Raw genomic sequence first — 15,687 nt, 5'->3', positions numbered from 1 at the left:
TCATTTCTATTTCTTCTAATTACTGTGATTTATGTAAAATATCTTCCATACTAATATTAATAATTAAGAGTAATATTTTCTATGAAAATAATGAATTATGTTTATTAATAAGATAAATCATTTGGCGGACATAATAAACATTTTGAATCAATATATCAATATATAAAATATATATTAGTGTTTTGTGAAGATTTTTTTTTGTTATATTTGTTCGTGCAAGAGTTATGAATATGTATAAAAGTATTGACGAAAATACGTATAAAACTGTAAAATTCTTTTTATAATTACACTGCCACTTGTGTTAAAAAAAAAAACAAAAAAAAAAAAACCGTTGTATTAAAAAGACAGTAGTCAAAACAAACGCTATTATATGTATAGATTCAAGGACAAGTGACAGTATATAATAAAACTGTATAACCAAACGTGTTGTAAGTGACCGATGTTCATGTAGAGGAGAGGGGTGAGGGATGTAACATTAGTCATCGTGTGTCTTTTTTATTTCTCTCTAGAGACAAATTAATACTAGAATTAACTTGGTATATAGTTTGCTGTCGTTAAAGATAAATCATTTATTTTTAAATTAATGTTTATTTTGTGTTTATTTAAAAATATATTTAATTGATTAAATCAAAATTGATATATTTAAAATAAAATAACAAAAGTATTTGAATTATTTCTTTTAGTTTGTGTGTGTGCGTGTTTTTTTTTTTTAATACGGTATAGTTTTCATCATTGTATTTCCTTCATTGGTGTGATACCTATTGCAGTGAAACAAATTTTTGTGATGATGAGAAACCTTCGCGAGCGTGCGCACAACAACTCACTAAAGTTTCATCGCTATCGGATGAACGGTTTAGGAAGGCATAACAGACATACAGACAAACATTCATTTTTATTTATATAGATAATGTTAAAGGATTAACATTACTGATTGTTCAAATTAATTTATAAATTAATTTTGTTTTGCTTTTATTATCCCACTGTTGCTGTCAAGTGATAAAATGCTTTTCACACAGATTTTGTTATTTCTTTATATTTAGAAGTGACTTGAAAAAAGTTATAAAGTTTCTATTTAAAGATGTACTCGTGTGTGTGCGTGTGTGTGTGTGTGTGTGTGTGTGTGTGTGTGTGTGTGTGTGTGTATATATATATATATAAAACAGTTAAACTTCTTTTTTTTTTGTGAGATTACGGGCATCAACTACTATCGTCAATTAACCCTCATGGAAATTTGTAGCGTATGATAAATGCTATATCTGACCGGGATTCAAATCCGGGACCTCTTGAAGATTGATCTATACTTTTTTTAAGATTAAAATCGGGTTTGAAATTGGGAAGATATTAAAAGTAAGTTATATCTATATTGCATTTCTTTGTTTAGCGTAAGAAATACTATTGAAAATATAATTAGGTTAATTAATTTTTAAAAAATTTTCTTTAACTTACCTAACCTTAAAATTCGATAAATTTTTGTAACCAAAGTTTTTAATCTATTGAGTAAATTTTTTTCTATATGAATTTATTTATATGAACAATAATGAATTTGTCGTTTAAATAGTCGAATTTAATGATATTATTAAAAATACATTTTACAGAACCGTACGATATTGTTGTTCGTTGGTATAAAATGGAGTTCGTGTCAATTATTTTATTTTTTTACGGATTTAAAATTTGTAAAACGTTATTTACTTATATAAATTCTTCAATAGCTTTCTTTAATAAAATAACTTTCATATTCGTTCATAATGAAGAGATTAAAAAAATGTTAACCTAACATTAAATATTATTTTGTAATACTAAGGTACCCTAATTAATTTTTATTTTTTTTATTTTAATCGCCTACAGAATTATTTTCAACATATAATGAAATAAATATATTGTCTGTAGTTATTTTTTTGTGTAAATAACACTTACATGTAAGTGATTTACGAAAATGCAAACATTAACCTACCGGGTTGGTCTATTAGTTAAACTCGTTATCCTTGTTGACACAATGGTTATTATTAATGCTGAACTGACCATACTGCAAATAAATTGCATTTCATCTTCAAAATTATAAGTTGTTTTCATTTTATTTTTTTTTGTCTTCATTCAATTGACTGGTTTGATGCAGCTCTCCAAGATTCCCAATCTAGTACCAGTCATTTCATTTCGGTATACCCCCGTATATTCTACATCCCTAACAATTTTTTTTTTATGTATTCTAAACTTTGCCTGCTTACACAATTTTTCCCTTCTACCTGTCCTTCCAATATTAAAGCGACTATTCCAGGATGCCTTAATATGTAGCCTATAAGTCTGTTTATAGTTAAAATTAAACTATATTTTTCCAAATGCTTCTTTTTTCATCAATTTGCCTCAACATCTCTTCATTTGTCTCTTTATTCACCCATCTGATTTTTAACATTCTTCTATAGCATTTCAAAAGCTTCTAATCTTTTCTTCTCAGGTACCCTGATCGTCCAAGTTTCACTTCCATATAAAGCGACACACCAAACATAGACTTTCAAAAATAATTTCCTGATGTTTAAATTAATTTTTGATGTAAGAAAATTACATTTCTGACTGAAAGCTCGTTTTGCCTGTGCTATTCAGCATTTTATGTCACTTCTGCTCCATCTATCTTAAAACAATAACAAAATTGTCAATAACTCCGTCAATAACAAAATTCTTCTACTTCATAATCTTTTCTCTTTCTATTTTTATATTCAGCGGTCCATCTACATTATTTCTATTACATTTCATTACTTGTGTTTTGTTATTGTTTATTTTCACGTGTTAGTTCTTGTGAAGGACTTCATCCGTGCCATTCATTGTTTCTTCTAAATCCTTTTTACTCTCGGTTAGAATTACTATATCATCAGTAAATCGTAGCATCTTCATCTTTTCACCTTGTACTGTTACTCCAGATCTAAACTGTTCTTTAACATCATTAATTAGTAGTTTTATGTAACGATTTTTTTTTAACTAACAAAAAAATATACAGAATGCAAAAGCTGTGTAATTAGTATTGTATGACATGACCGCGTACTCGAGAAAGCCATGCAATATATTTTATTTTGTCGGCTTTTTTTATAATATAAATGTACAAAAAAATTAATTATAATTAATAGAATTTCATTTATTTGTTTATTTAAAAAATAGGCTGTATTTTATTAATTTTAACGTATGTCTATTAAAAAAAAATAAATTCATAATCTGTCAACTATTAACTTTTGAGTTGATCTAATTTTTTTTTTTTGTTTTATTAAAAAGAAAAATTGACTCGTGATTGAGCTAAATATAGTAGTAATAGTCCATGAATTTATTAAGAAATTTACGAATTAATTAAAAACAAATAAAACATTAAATATAATGTTTGTAGTTCTCGATACATTTTTATTTCTCCATTGACGTTGTGTATTAATAATTCACATATTAGTTTTACTAACATTATTATTATTATTATTAATTATTTTATTGATAACTGAAAATGGTAATCAAAACATGAAATTCTAATAACTTGGAAAATACGTTTTACAAAAGTATTGTTTATCATACGACCCAAGATGTCGATAATTTATAAAATAAAATTCGAGAATCAACACAAAATATCCGTAGGGAATCATTGAATAATGCAGTATCATCCCACACATCCTGTCAAACAACAGAAGGAGGTCATTCCCAATATTTATTAAAATGAAATGTAAGTAAATAAGAAAACTTTATATTTAATACGTAAATCCTTTTAAATAAATTTTTTTCGATATTGTCAACTTTATTAAATTTTTATAATATTATTTATTTGCGACAGTTTTTCCTTAAATTATCAATATAATATTTTTCAAAAACTAAATTTTATCCTGCCGCTATTTTGGGTACATCGTACCAAATTTTTATTAATATTATTTCCCTTATCTTAAAGAAACCTTTAAAATCTTACAGAGTGATACAATTTAAAAAATTTAAGTCACAATCGACTAAATTATGTTGAACTATCTTATATATCTCTTATTAATTTTATTATACAACTTCGCTTCCTTCGCTGTTGGTGTCGCAATTTACGTAGTATTCAACGCCCCACTACTAAAATACGTAGTGGGTGCGTTGATCTTGAAGAATTTAATTATAACTTTTTCAAAAATTAAAAATTAAAATTATTATAAACATCAAAATTCAAAGTTATCAAAATTACTAAATTTGAAGAGTAAATTTTACAAGAAGCAACATCAAAATTCAACGTATATCGAATACATAAAACAAAATTTCTGTATGACAAAATTTTAATGCGACAAAATTTCTATATGTGAATGAATATAAATTGTGTACATAATTATTATTTTATTAATGTATAATTATTTTATTTTAATAAAAATTATTTGTAAAAAAAATTGTTTTGAAATTTTATTTAAAAAAAAATACAAATATTATCCGCGCGCAAGTGTGTATGTGAGTACATAATTTTTTTTTTTTTCAGACTGAGATATTTAATTTAAAAATATTTTAAAAATCTGATATAAAATAGGCGTACATAACTTCCTTGTACGCCTATTAAATTACATATACACATTTTTTTTGAAAAGAAAAGTGAAAAGTACATAAAATTTTATTTCATTATAATAATTTCTGATATTTTTTAATTTTTTTTTAATTACTAAATTAATATTTATCGTAATTTTTTTTTTACAATCTGAGGTTAATAATAATTATAAATAAATCAATATATTTAAATAAAAGACAAATTCTCGCCGATGTTTCTACCCCTTATAAGAGCAAAATAATTCGTTAATTAAAATTTTATTTTGTTCTAACTCTGGAACCGATGAAAAAAGTACCACTTATTATATATCGTTGAAAAGCTTTCAATGAGGGCTTATTACTGCAGTAATAAGTTTAAAAGTTTTGGATTTTGAGTTTTTTTTTGACACTTTTGGTTCAGTCGAATGCAATAAAAATGGGAGGTGTTTAACTAGATGTTACAACAGTCCTAAATCCAAAATTTCAACATTCTACTGCTAATAGTTTTTGAGTTATGCGAGTTACGTACGAACAGATGACACGCTGAAAGTAGTCAAACTGGATTCACGGATGGTCAAAATAGATATTTCCATTGAAATCTGAAAACCGCGATTACAATATATGTAAAAATCATCTACGATATTTATCGATTCAGTTATTGATATTTAATTGATTAATAAATTTTAATTGTTTTTTGTTTACAATATTTAACATTTTGTTTCATTTAATATCTTTTTCTTTTTGCGTAATTACCTTTATGATAATACTTCAGAGGATGATGTATGAGTGTAAATGAAGTGTAGTCTTGTACTGTCTCAGTTCGATCGTTCCTGAGATGTGTGGTTAATTGAAACCCAACAACCAAAAACACCGATATCCATGATCTAGTATTCAAATAAGTGTTAAAAATAACTGACTTTACTAGGACTGAACGCTGGAACTCTTCCAAATCAGCTGATTTGGGAAGACGCGTTCACCACTAGACCAAACCGGTGGGTTTCCTTTATTATCTAGTTAAAATACATTTGAATATGATTTGTTTTCTGTAAACTTAATTCGTACCATTTTACTTTATGTATTTTTATGTATTTATTAGCAAAGAGTTATTTTACCAAAAATTAAATCGTATTTCTAACACCAATCTTTTGTCTTTTACTCTTAGCTTTAACTACTAAAAATAAATTTTTTGATAAATTTTTTTTTTCAATCTTTATTCAGGTCAGATTTCACATAACTAAATTTACCCATTACTTTGTGTCCTGAGAATTACGATCTGCTTTAATTTAACCGAAGGTGCAGAAATTGGGACGAAATCTTTCGGCAACCAACAGTCGCTAACGATGCATTTCTAAACCTATGTGCATCGAATTTTTATTTTTATTTTTACCATTAAAACATGATTTTTTCTTTTTTCTGTTTAGTCTACTGGAATAAACATTCAGATATTACTTCAAAGGATGATATGTACGATTGTAAATGAAGTGTACTCTTGTACAGTCTCAGGTCGACCGTTCCTATAATGTATGGTTAATTGAAAACCCAACCACCAAAGAACACCCGTATCCACGATTTAGTATTCAAATCCATATAAAAGTAATTGTCTTTACTAATACTTGAATACTGGAACTTTCAACTTCCAAATCAGATGATTTGGGAAGACGCGTTCACCACTAGACCAACCCGGTGGGTTATTAAAACATGACCTGAAAATTTCTTACATTCTTTGTAAATCATTCTGTTATTAAATAGCTATTATTTGAGTGAGTAACGTTTCATATGTGGAAAAAAAATTTGGTTGTTAATATCACTTGAATTTTGTAAAAAAAATTGTTACAAGCATATAATACTTGTATACTTGTAATATTTTTTTCGCGTCTTTTCTACGGGCAAACATTTTAGTAAGATTGAGCAATAGATAAAAGTTAAAATTAACAAAACGACCGCAAAAAAAATTGTTACTCTTTAACGTAGAATAATTAATGATCCTGCGGCTGACAATTTTGTATACAGTACAACTTTTTTCGAACTTTTTGTATCTATTTAAACATATATATATATATATATATATATACATAAACGATGGCATTCCCGATAACGTAAGGATTCCAACGCGGCGTCATATATCTAAATCGGTTCAGTCGTTGAGCGGCTACGGTGAAAAAACTTACTTACATGTAAACATCCTAAATACATTACACTTCTTTTTAGGCATTCTTTATAAAAAAAAATAATAAACAAAGGAAGTTATATATTTTGTTTAGAGCTTTTTTTTTTATTACTTTTATGAACAATAATTTTAATAACAAAATAAAAATGTCATAGATTAAAAGAGATGTGTCCGTGGTATAAAATAAGGCCCTTTATAATTTTATAAAAGGAATTTTAAAGTTTCAAACTAATCGGAAAATAAATAAATCGATTAGTATAGATAATATGAAAGAAACTATAACGGTTTCATATAATAATTTGTTTTTTGTTTTTTTTTTTTTGTTAATGTAATTAACTGAAACATCAAAAGTATAAGATTCAGTTAAACTTTTACATTTAAAATGATTTTATAGTTGATGATAAGCGATACAACTCAAAAAAGATAATAAATAAATGGAAAAAAAGAGTTATCAATTAAAGGTCTACTGAAAAGTTCCCGAACATTCTTATTCTTATTTTTTATTATTATTATTGCTGTTTATAATACAGAATATTTCTAAATTAGTTATACAAAAGTAGCGTTTAATACTTTCAAACTTGTTAGATACATCACTCAAAACTTCCACAAGTTTCATCCCTGCGTAACACCATTAGTTCCCGAAGTTCCCACTAGGTGGCACACGCGATATATACAAGAATGAGGGGAGAGGCGGAGCTATCCGATGATGGCATCGGGCACCCTCAAGCTTTGAGAGGGACGCGGGGAGAACAAGGGATGTGCGCAACGAACATCTGGAGCTAGTTAGCGTAGAAACGGGGGGCGCAGCTCCCCAGCAGAGAGGAACTTGGCTGTCCAGAAGGGAGGTCAACGTCCCTGAGTGAAACTAGGAGGACCTCGATGGTACGCCCGTAGGACTAGGAAAGACAGGGGGCAGTCGACTGACACGAACCCACCGGGTTGGTCTATTGGTGAACGCGTCTTCCTAAATCAGCTGATTTGGAAGTCGAGAGTTCCAGCGTTCAAGTCCTAGTAAAGTCAGTTATTTTTAACACTTATTTGAATACTAGATCGTGGATACCGGTGTTCTTTGGTGGTGGATTTCAATTAACCACACATCTCAGGAACGGTCGAACTGAGATTGTACAAGACTACACTTCATTTACACTCACGAATATCACCCTCTGAAGTTTTATCTGAAAAGTAATTACGGGAGGCTAAACAGGAAAAAGAAAAAAGAAAAAGTCGACTGACACGACACTCTGACAGCGCTGTGCGTACCTTAATGGTGGAGTAAAAAGGAAAAATAAGGTGGCATGCGCGAATGGGTAAATCAAGTCATCGTGCAGTTGTATAACGGTGCAGAGCGTGCTCAGTATTGTTGTAATAGAATAACTATAGATAACTGAATAGAATATTTTTATTTTGAATAGTATTTATAAATTCCCGTAAGAAAGTGACGGTGTTCTATTCCGTAGTCTGAACAAAATGTGTCACTGAGTATACCTTACAGATTTAGAATAGTTGATTGTATACATGAGCGGGAAATAAATTTCTTTGTGCAATTTATTTCAATACCTCTAAAATCACTTCGGGGCCTCACAGCTTATATGGAACTACGCCCCTAACCCGCTTGTTGTTCTTTTTCTTTTTCTACCACAGGTAAAACGCGTGCTTAAATCCTATTTCCAGTCCCTTCAGATGTTCTATTGATTGGATCGGGCTGATTTTTTGGTTTTATTCTGCTCGAAATCCCCCAGCAGATATCTTCATAAAATATCCATACACTTTCAAAATGATTTTTCTATGAGTAATAACCTTGATAATTTCTTCAATTAAGGAATAAATTACGACTTTTCAGAAAGGACTCAATTTTGGGGTATGCTGATGCTTGATGACATATCTGTGGATTATTCCGAGCAGAATAAAAAAATTCAGCCCGATATATAGTTAGTCTGGGTATTCACCCGGACTAACTGGAAATAGGATTTCTGCCCAATTTTTGTAATATATATATATATATGTAAGATTGGTTTAATATTATTTATTTTTTGTAGTTACGATTCATATATATTATACATTAATTTTTTACAACCGTTTATCGTTTTCTACAATATTTTCCATTGTGACGTCCTCATTACATCTACGTTATTACTTCATTGTACGAAATAAAGGAATTAATTACGTAGAAGATGTAATGAGAACGTCAGCATGGAAAAAAATTGTAGAAAACGATAAACGGATGTAAAAAATCAATATATAATATAATTATTATAATATATAATATAATTTTTCGCGATCACATTACTTCGTTCACTTCGTAGAAGGAAGTATTGTGATCGGGAAAAACTTCGATATCAGATTTCAACGGAAATATCCATTTTGAGCATCCCTGAATCCATTTTGACTAGTTTCGGCATTACGTCTGTACGTATGAATCTCGCATAACTAAAAAACGTAGGATAATGAAATTTTGGATTTAGAACTGTTATAACACCAAGTTGTCCACCTTCAAATTTGATTGCAATCGACTGAACCAAAAGTATTCAAACACGTTTTTCTTAACTGCAGTAATAAGCCCTCATCGAGAGCTTTTCAACGATATCTGTAAGCGGTAGTAATTTTCATCGGTTCCAGAGTTATGGCCAAATTGAATTGTAATTAATGAAATATTTGACCTTACAAGGGAAGCCACATCGGTTCGAATGAGACTTTATCTCTTTTTTTATAACTTTTTTTTAATGTAAATGTATTGATTTATTAATAATTATTAATCTCAGCTTGTAAAAAAAATTAATAATTCAGTAATAATATAAAAAAATGTATGAAAAAATATCAAAAGTTATTAATAAAAATAAGATTTGATAGTTTTCATTTTAAAAAAATGTGTGTATGTAATTTAATAGGCGTACAAGGAGGTCATGTGTTCACATCGGAGTTTTTACTTACAATGTAACGCATGCGTACATTACAATAAATGAAGGTATTTTAATATACTTTTATTTATTGTTTATCTATATAAATAAAAATGTAAAGATTCAAAATCTTAAATCTCCGAAAGTTCTTCACCGATTGCTTTGAAATTTTGACAGAACGTTGGATTCGATAGGCGCGTGTTTTTATATATCTTAAGATGCCACAGCTGTGACATGTGAAAACATGCTTTTTTAGAAAAACAGCGCTATCTGTTGGACGTAAACGCAACACACGCTATACTAAATATTTTTCGATTCCATTTCAGTGTTTCCAATATGTGTATCCGCTATAGACTAAAAAACCTCTGGACCGATTAATGCACGGGGAAAAAGGGAAAATCGATAAAACTAAAAGGCAAAAATGTAAAAAGGGAAAAAGGGGAAAATTGAAGAAATGGAAATGGAAAGGGAAAGGAGAAAAAATAAAACTGAAAAGAGGGTAAAGGAAATAGAAACGGGGGAAGGAAATGAGGAAAAAGGGGGAAATGGGTGAAAGGGAAAGGGAATAAGGTAAATGTGAAAATGATAAAAGGGTAAATGGGGGGAAAGGAACAGGGGGAAAGGGGAAAAAATGGAGAAAGAGTAAAAGAGAAAGTTTAAATTTTGTGAAGTTCCGTATGTTAATTTTGTTACCTTTCATCAAACTTTTAATTGCGCGTGCACATTAATGTCACGTAATGACACATCAATGTCATGTAATTATGTCAGTAATGATGCACGTGTCAATTTTTTTTTTTTGTCTTTAGTCATTTGACTGGTTTGATGCAGCTTTCCAAGATTCCCTATCTAGTGCTAGTCGTTTCATTTCAGTATACCCTCTACATCCTACATCCCTAAAAATTTGTTTTACATATTCCAAACGTGGCCTGCCTACACAATTTTTTCCTTCTACCTGTCCTTCCAATATTAAAGCGACTATTCTAGGATGCCTTAGTATGTGGCCTATAAGTCTGTCTCTTCTTTTAACTATATTTTTCCAAAGCTTCTTTCTTCATCTATTTGCCGCAATACCTCTTCATTTGTCACTTTTTCCACCCGTCTGATTTTTAACATTCTCCTATAGCACCGCATTTCAAAAGCTTCTAATCTTTTCTTCACAGATACTCCGATCGTCCAAGTTTCACTTCCATATAAAGCGGCACGTATTATCACTTCACCGCCTTTCGTTCGAATATGAGTCAGAAATAGATTATTCGTCACATGCATTAATTGTCATTTACAATATGGACAAAGAATCCCAACGGTCTCATGCATTTAAATACAAAGGTGAATCGGCCGGTCTTTCCTGCGCATCAGGAAAAGTTTCATTTCCACCATTGAATTCTCCGCCAGAACCATTGAAAACACTACTGGCTGGAGCCACATCTCAATCGAAATTGTTTTTGCGTAAAATTCTTAAATTTAATTCTCGCTTCCAAATGACAAAAATCATTCAGAACGAGGACGGTCGTAATTTTGAATCAACATTTTAAGATTCAGGATCAAGTTTATCATCAAATCGGTTCTTTGTTCTCAATGCCTGATGGCGTTCCAAATTTTTTTCAAATCAATTTCACTGGAAATGAGGAGCAGCAAATTAACACACGCTGTTAATACAACCACATCGAACAGATGGAGAAGCGAGAAATAGCGGCAACTTTGGAAACGTTTTTGCGTTGGCAATTGCTTCATCAGGCATTGCAACGACATTGCTTAAGAAGGGCGGACTGCGCATTCATCACTCAAGTTGCCGTTGAACATTCTCACAAATCCAGACGCAATGTGTAACATAAAGAAGCATTCAGGCGTGTTGAAGTTTTGAGAAAATGCAAAATTATTATCTGGGATGAACGCAGTATGGCTCACAAGCATTCACTTGAAGCTCTCGATAGAACGCTGAATGATCTCATAGTTCGAGTTGTGATAACTGTAAGCGTGATGGCGTCAGGTATTTTAAAAATATTTTTTTTTTACATATTTTTCATCAAACGGTCCAAACAATTTGAAAATGTTCTTTAGTTTTGGATTTACAACGTTTGAACAGGACAACGTCTGTCAGATCTGCTAGTATATATATATATATCTAGCAACAGCGAATCATTGCCAGGTGTGCTAGTATATATAAACAATTAGATTGTTTTCCGTGCGGTATGTGGAAAAAATTGATTTCATTTTTAATGTTTTACAACTTATTTTTTTAATAAAAAAATTTGTAGGTTTTCAATCGTTTCAAGCAATATGACATTTTGTTGGTAAGTAGTTTTTTCATGAAATATATTTAAAAAAAAAAAAAATATTGATCCTGAAAAGTAGATTAAGAACAAATTTCATAAATTTAGTCCTTTTAACCCGTCAATATTTTAAGATAAAGTTCAAAACCAGTCAATATGAAACTTTTTAAAAATATATTACATCAATCAAGCATGTGTGTATATATATATGTATATATACATAACTTTAATCAGTTATAGTATGTATTGTACTAATCAAATAATCTTGCTTAGCTCTAGTGTTATACAATATATTTCCTTATGACACAATTACTACTTTTCCAATCGACGTTAAAACTGTAGGATTTCCCAGGTTGACAATTTGACAGTTACTTCAGTAATATTTTGTTCTTTAAAAATATTTGACAGCTAGTTTTTTTCTTGTTGGCAATGTCAGATATCAAACTTATTGATAAAAAAAATGTAATTACTGAATTTTTATGTCGATACATCTAAACTATTATATAAAAACGAAGAAGGTTTTTGTTTGTTCGGTATAAAAAGAAAAACTACGCGACCAAATTTTTACCCTTTTTTTTGGCTGAGAAGGTTTTATACATGTATTTCAATTAGAAGAAAAAAAAATATATATATACAGCTAGTTAGGCCCTTCGGGTGGGTCACTCTGGAGGGCGTTGTCTCCGAATGGGATTATTAGGTATCCAAAATTGATTAACTCCTGCGTAAAAATCTTTTTTTTTTTTAATGATGAAAGTTGATATAATGAAAGTTAAATTAGAAATTTAACTCTAGGACTTTGATACTAACAAATCGGGATTTTCCGCTAGTGATCGGTACATTCCGGTGCCTACTTTTTGCTTATAGTTCATTATTTGATGAAGAAAAGCAATCAGATAAATAAAAAAATGTTTATTAACTAGCAGATCCGGCAATGCTTCGCTATTGCTAGATTTCAGTATATATATATAGATTAAATGAACACAATTGAAAGTTTGCTAAAACATTAACAAAATGAACATAACGGAACTTCACAAAATTTAACCTTTCCCTTTTACCCTTTCTCCCTTTTCCCTTTCACCCCTTTTCTTTTCCCTATTTTCCCTTTTTCCCATTTTCATTTTTACATAACTGCCTTTCCCCCCTTTTGGCCTTTTTTTCCCCTATTTCCCGCCTTCTTTACCCTTCCCCTTTTCCATTCCCGCTTTCCTTTTTCATTTTCTCTTTTCCATTTACTTTTTCCCGTTTTCTCCTTTTTTATTTTTTCATTTTCCCCTTCTTCCGTTTCACCTTTTTCGATTTTTTCCCTTTTAGGAATTTTCCCTTTCTCCCTTTTCCCCGCGCGTAAATCGGTCCAGTAGTTTTTTAGTCTCTAGCGGACACACATATCGGAAACATTGAAATTGAATCGTAAAATATTTAGTATAGCGTGTGTTGCTTTTATGTCCAACAGATACCGCTGTTTTTAAAAAAAAAACCATCTTTGGTGTGACATCTTGGGTATATAAATCGTAGGTATATAAAAACACGCGCGTATTCAAACGCAACGTTGTGTCAAAATTTTTAAAGCAGTCAGTGAAGAACTTTCGGAGATTTAATATTTTGAACAAACGAACATTTACATTTTTATTTATATATATATTTCGCATATATATCGATGTATCGACATATAATAACACAATAAGTATACACCTGATCACCACGAGATATGTACTAACGAGTCGAAATTTTCCGCTATTGATCGGTACATTCCGGTGCTAACCTACACACACACACACACCCACACATACATACATACAGACCCACATACTAATGTTAAGTTTGGTTAAATTATATTTAGAAATAAATAAATGTAAATCGGTATAAAAATGTTAATATAATGGTTATATAGGGTCATATTAACAGTAACCAAAAAGTGAACACCAGAGTGGACCCAGAATGGAGTCTCACTACTCTGGTAAGATTGTGCGAGCAGTTCGTGGGAGACGAGACCAATCATCAACATCAACTGGTATTAAAAACGGGCTGCCCCTGGGGCACTGTTTAAAGAAGTGCAATGGGGTGCTCTTATAATATCTTTACAAACAATCGGCCGATTTTCAAAATTCAAACGGGATATTTGTTAGTTGGTTGAAGACAAACATTTTCATCTATCAGGCACACTCACGATATGGCAGAGAGCCATATTTTCTTGGAAAAAAAAAACAGCTGTAGTTTTCCATTGCTTTCAGCTGCGCAGTACTCAGAGGACTGAGTGATGTTGATATGGCCGTTTAGGTCATTGTGACTCATGCCCCTAAGAACTACTGAAAGAGCTGCTGCCCTCTTTCAGGAATCATTCCTTAGTCTGGCTCTCAACAGATACCTCTCCGATATGGTTGCACCTTCGGTCCAGCTACTCTGTATCCCTGAGCACTCAAGCCCCCTCACCAACGGCAAGGTCTCATGATTCATAGAGGGGGACAAAATTATTTATGTTAAAATATATAAACTAAAAAAATTCTGTTTAATAATAATGGGGTTCCTGTGGAAACTGCGTGTGAGGCTAAAGTGATGAGATGATGTGAGCACCTTGTGTGAGGGTATCAATCTGCTGGTAACAAATGGGGTGCTGTTTTGGGTGGTGCAATGGAATTATAATATCTCTACAAACTGTCGTCTGATTTTCAAAATTCAAACAGGGTATTTGTTAGGTTAAAGGCTAACTTTTGCACGCATCAGGTACCCTCTCAATCTAACAGATTTTGGTTATTGGGAAATGTTATATCTTGTAATTTTCAAAATTCAAACTGGATATTTGCTAGTGTAATACAAAATCACGATGGAACTAAATCAAAACAAAAATTAACTAATGTACACTGATAAATCAAGTGGCTAATGCTTCACCAAGACCAACTTGAACCCGGTGAGCTCCCACAAACAGTCTTTGTAGAGTTTGATGATAGTATGATTAGAGGTAATGCTGTCGGCATTAGATTGAGGATCAAGCTCGCTATTGATGAATTTTATGTTTTAGGGAGACAGGGCAAAGTGAAACAGCATATGCAGTGCTGGGCTCTGACTGTGCATGAACTATAAGGGACTACCCTAGATAGAACTGTCCTATAAGGGACTGAACTAGATAGAACTGAATATTTGAGCACTCACATTTTTGCCAAGGGCAGGCCAAAGTAGCATTGTGTCGCGTGAGACGGTTGGAGAGTTTAGCTTGTTTGAATCCCTTGTGTGATCCTCATGATAAAAAGTCACAAGAGACTTTTTATCATCAAATAAATAGATTGAAATGTTTACAGTTTCCTCATTTGGCTCCATACATTAATTACATTATATCCATAAGTTTTTGAATTGTAAATTTTTCTTAATGACCACTAAAAAGTATTAAATAATAAAAACAATTATAAAAATTAAAATAACGTGACTGCCAAAAAATAAAAAATAATAAATTGAACTAAAATAAAGAAAACAAGGTATGGACATAAAGGACTAAACATCACATGCAGTATTTAATTAAGTAAAATAATTGGTGACCAGTCAACTTTCAGACAGCTTTAATTTATTTAAATATATTTTTCTTGTAGAAATAGCAGAGATTTACGGTTGTCTAATGGTTAAGTTCTCATCAGGTCTTGCTTGCATTGATTAAAATATTTTATCCGATGAAAATATTTAAATGCAGTTGGGGAGCTCTTTAATATATAGAATAATTACTAATCAGAGCCCCCCAACTGAGTTCTGTGAGAGACTTTTTATCATGTGGATCATACAGAAATTTTCTGGGATTCAAATGGCTAAACTCTCCAATCATCTCACGCGATTCAGTGCTGTAGGCGTGGCCCTTGGCAAAGATGTGAGTCTCAGATTT

The 15,687-nt window shown here is 30.9% G+C and overlaps 1 protein-coding gene across 1 annotated transcript in view; it reads left to right on the top strand.

Annotated features, from left to right (window-relative positions):
- The window catches only part of LOC142330136 (anaphase-promoting complex subunit 1-like), a 61,587-nt gene that overhangs the window by 16,352 nt on the left and 29,548 nt on the right, over positions 1-15,687 (top strand). The window lies entirely within an intron of this gene.

This window comes from Lycorma delicatula, chromosome 9, assembly GCF_047948215.1.
Source record: "Lycorma delicatula isolate Av1 chromosome 9, ASM4794821v1, whole genome shotgun sequence".
NCBI lineage: Eukaryota > Metazoa > Arthropoda > Insecta > Hemiptera > Fulgoridae > Lycorma > Lycorma delicatula.
Note: the sequence above shows the minus strand (reverse complement) of the source record. Positions and strands in the feature narration are given on the sequence as shown.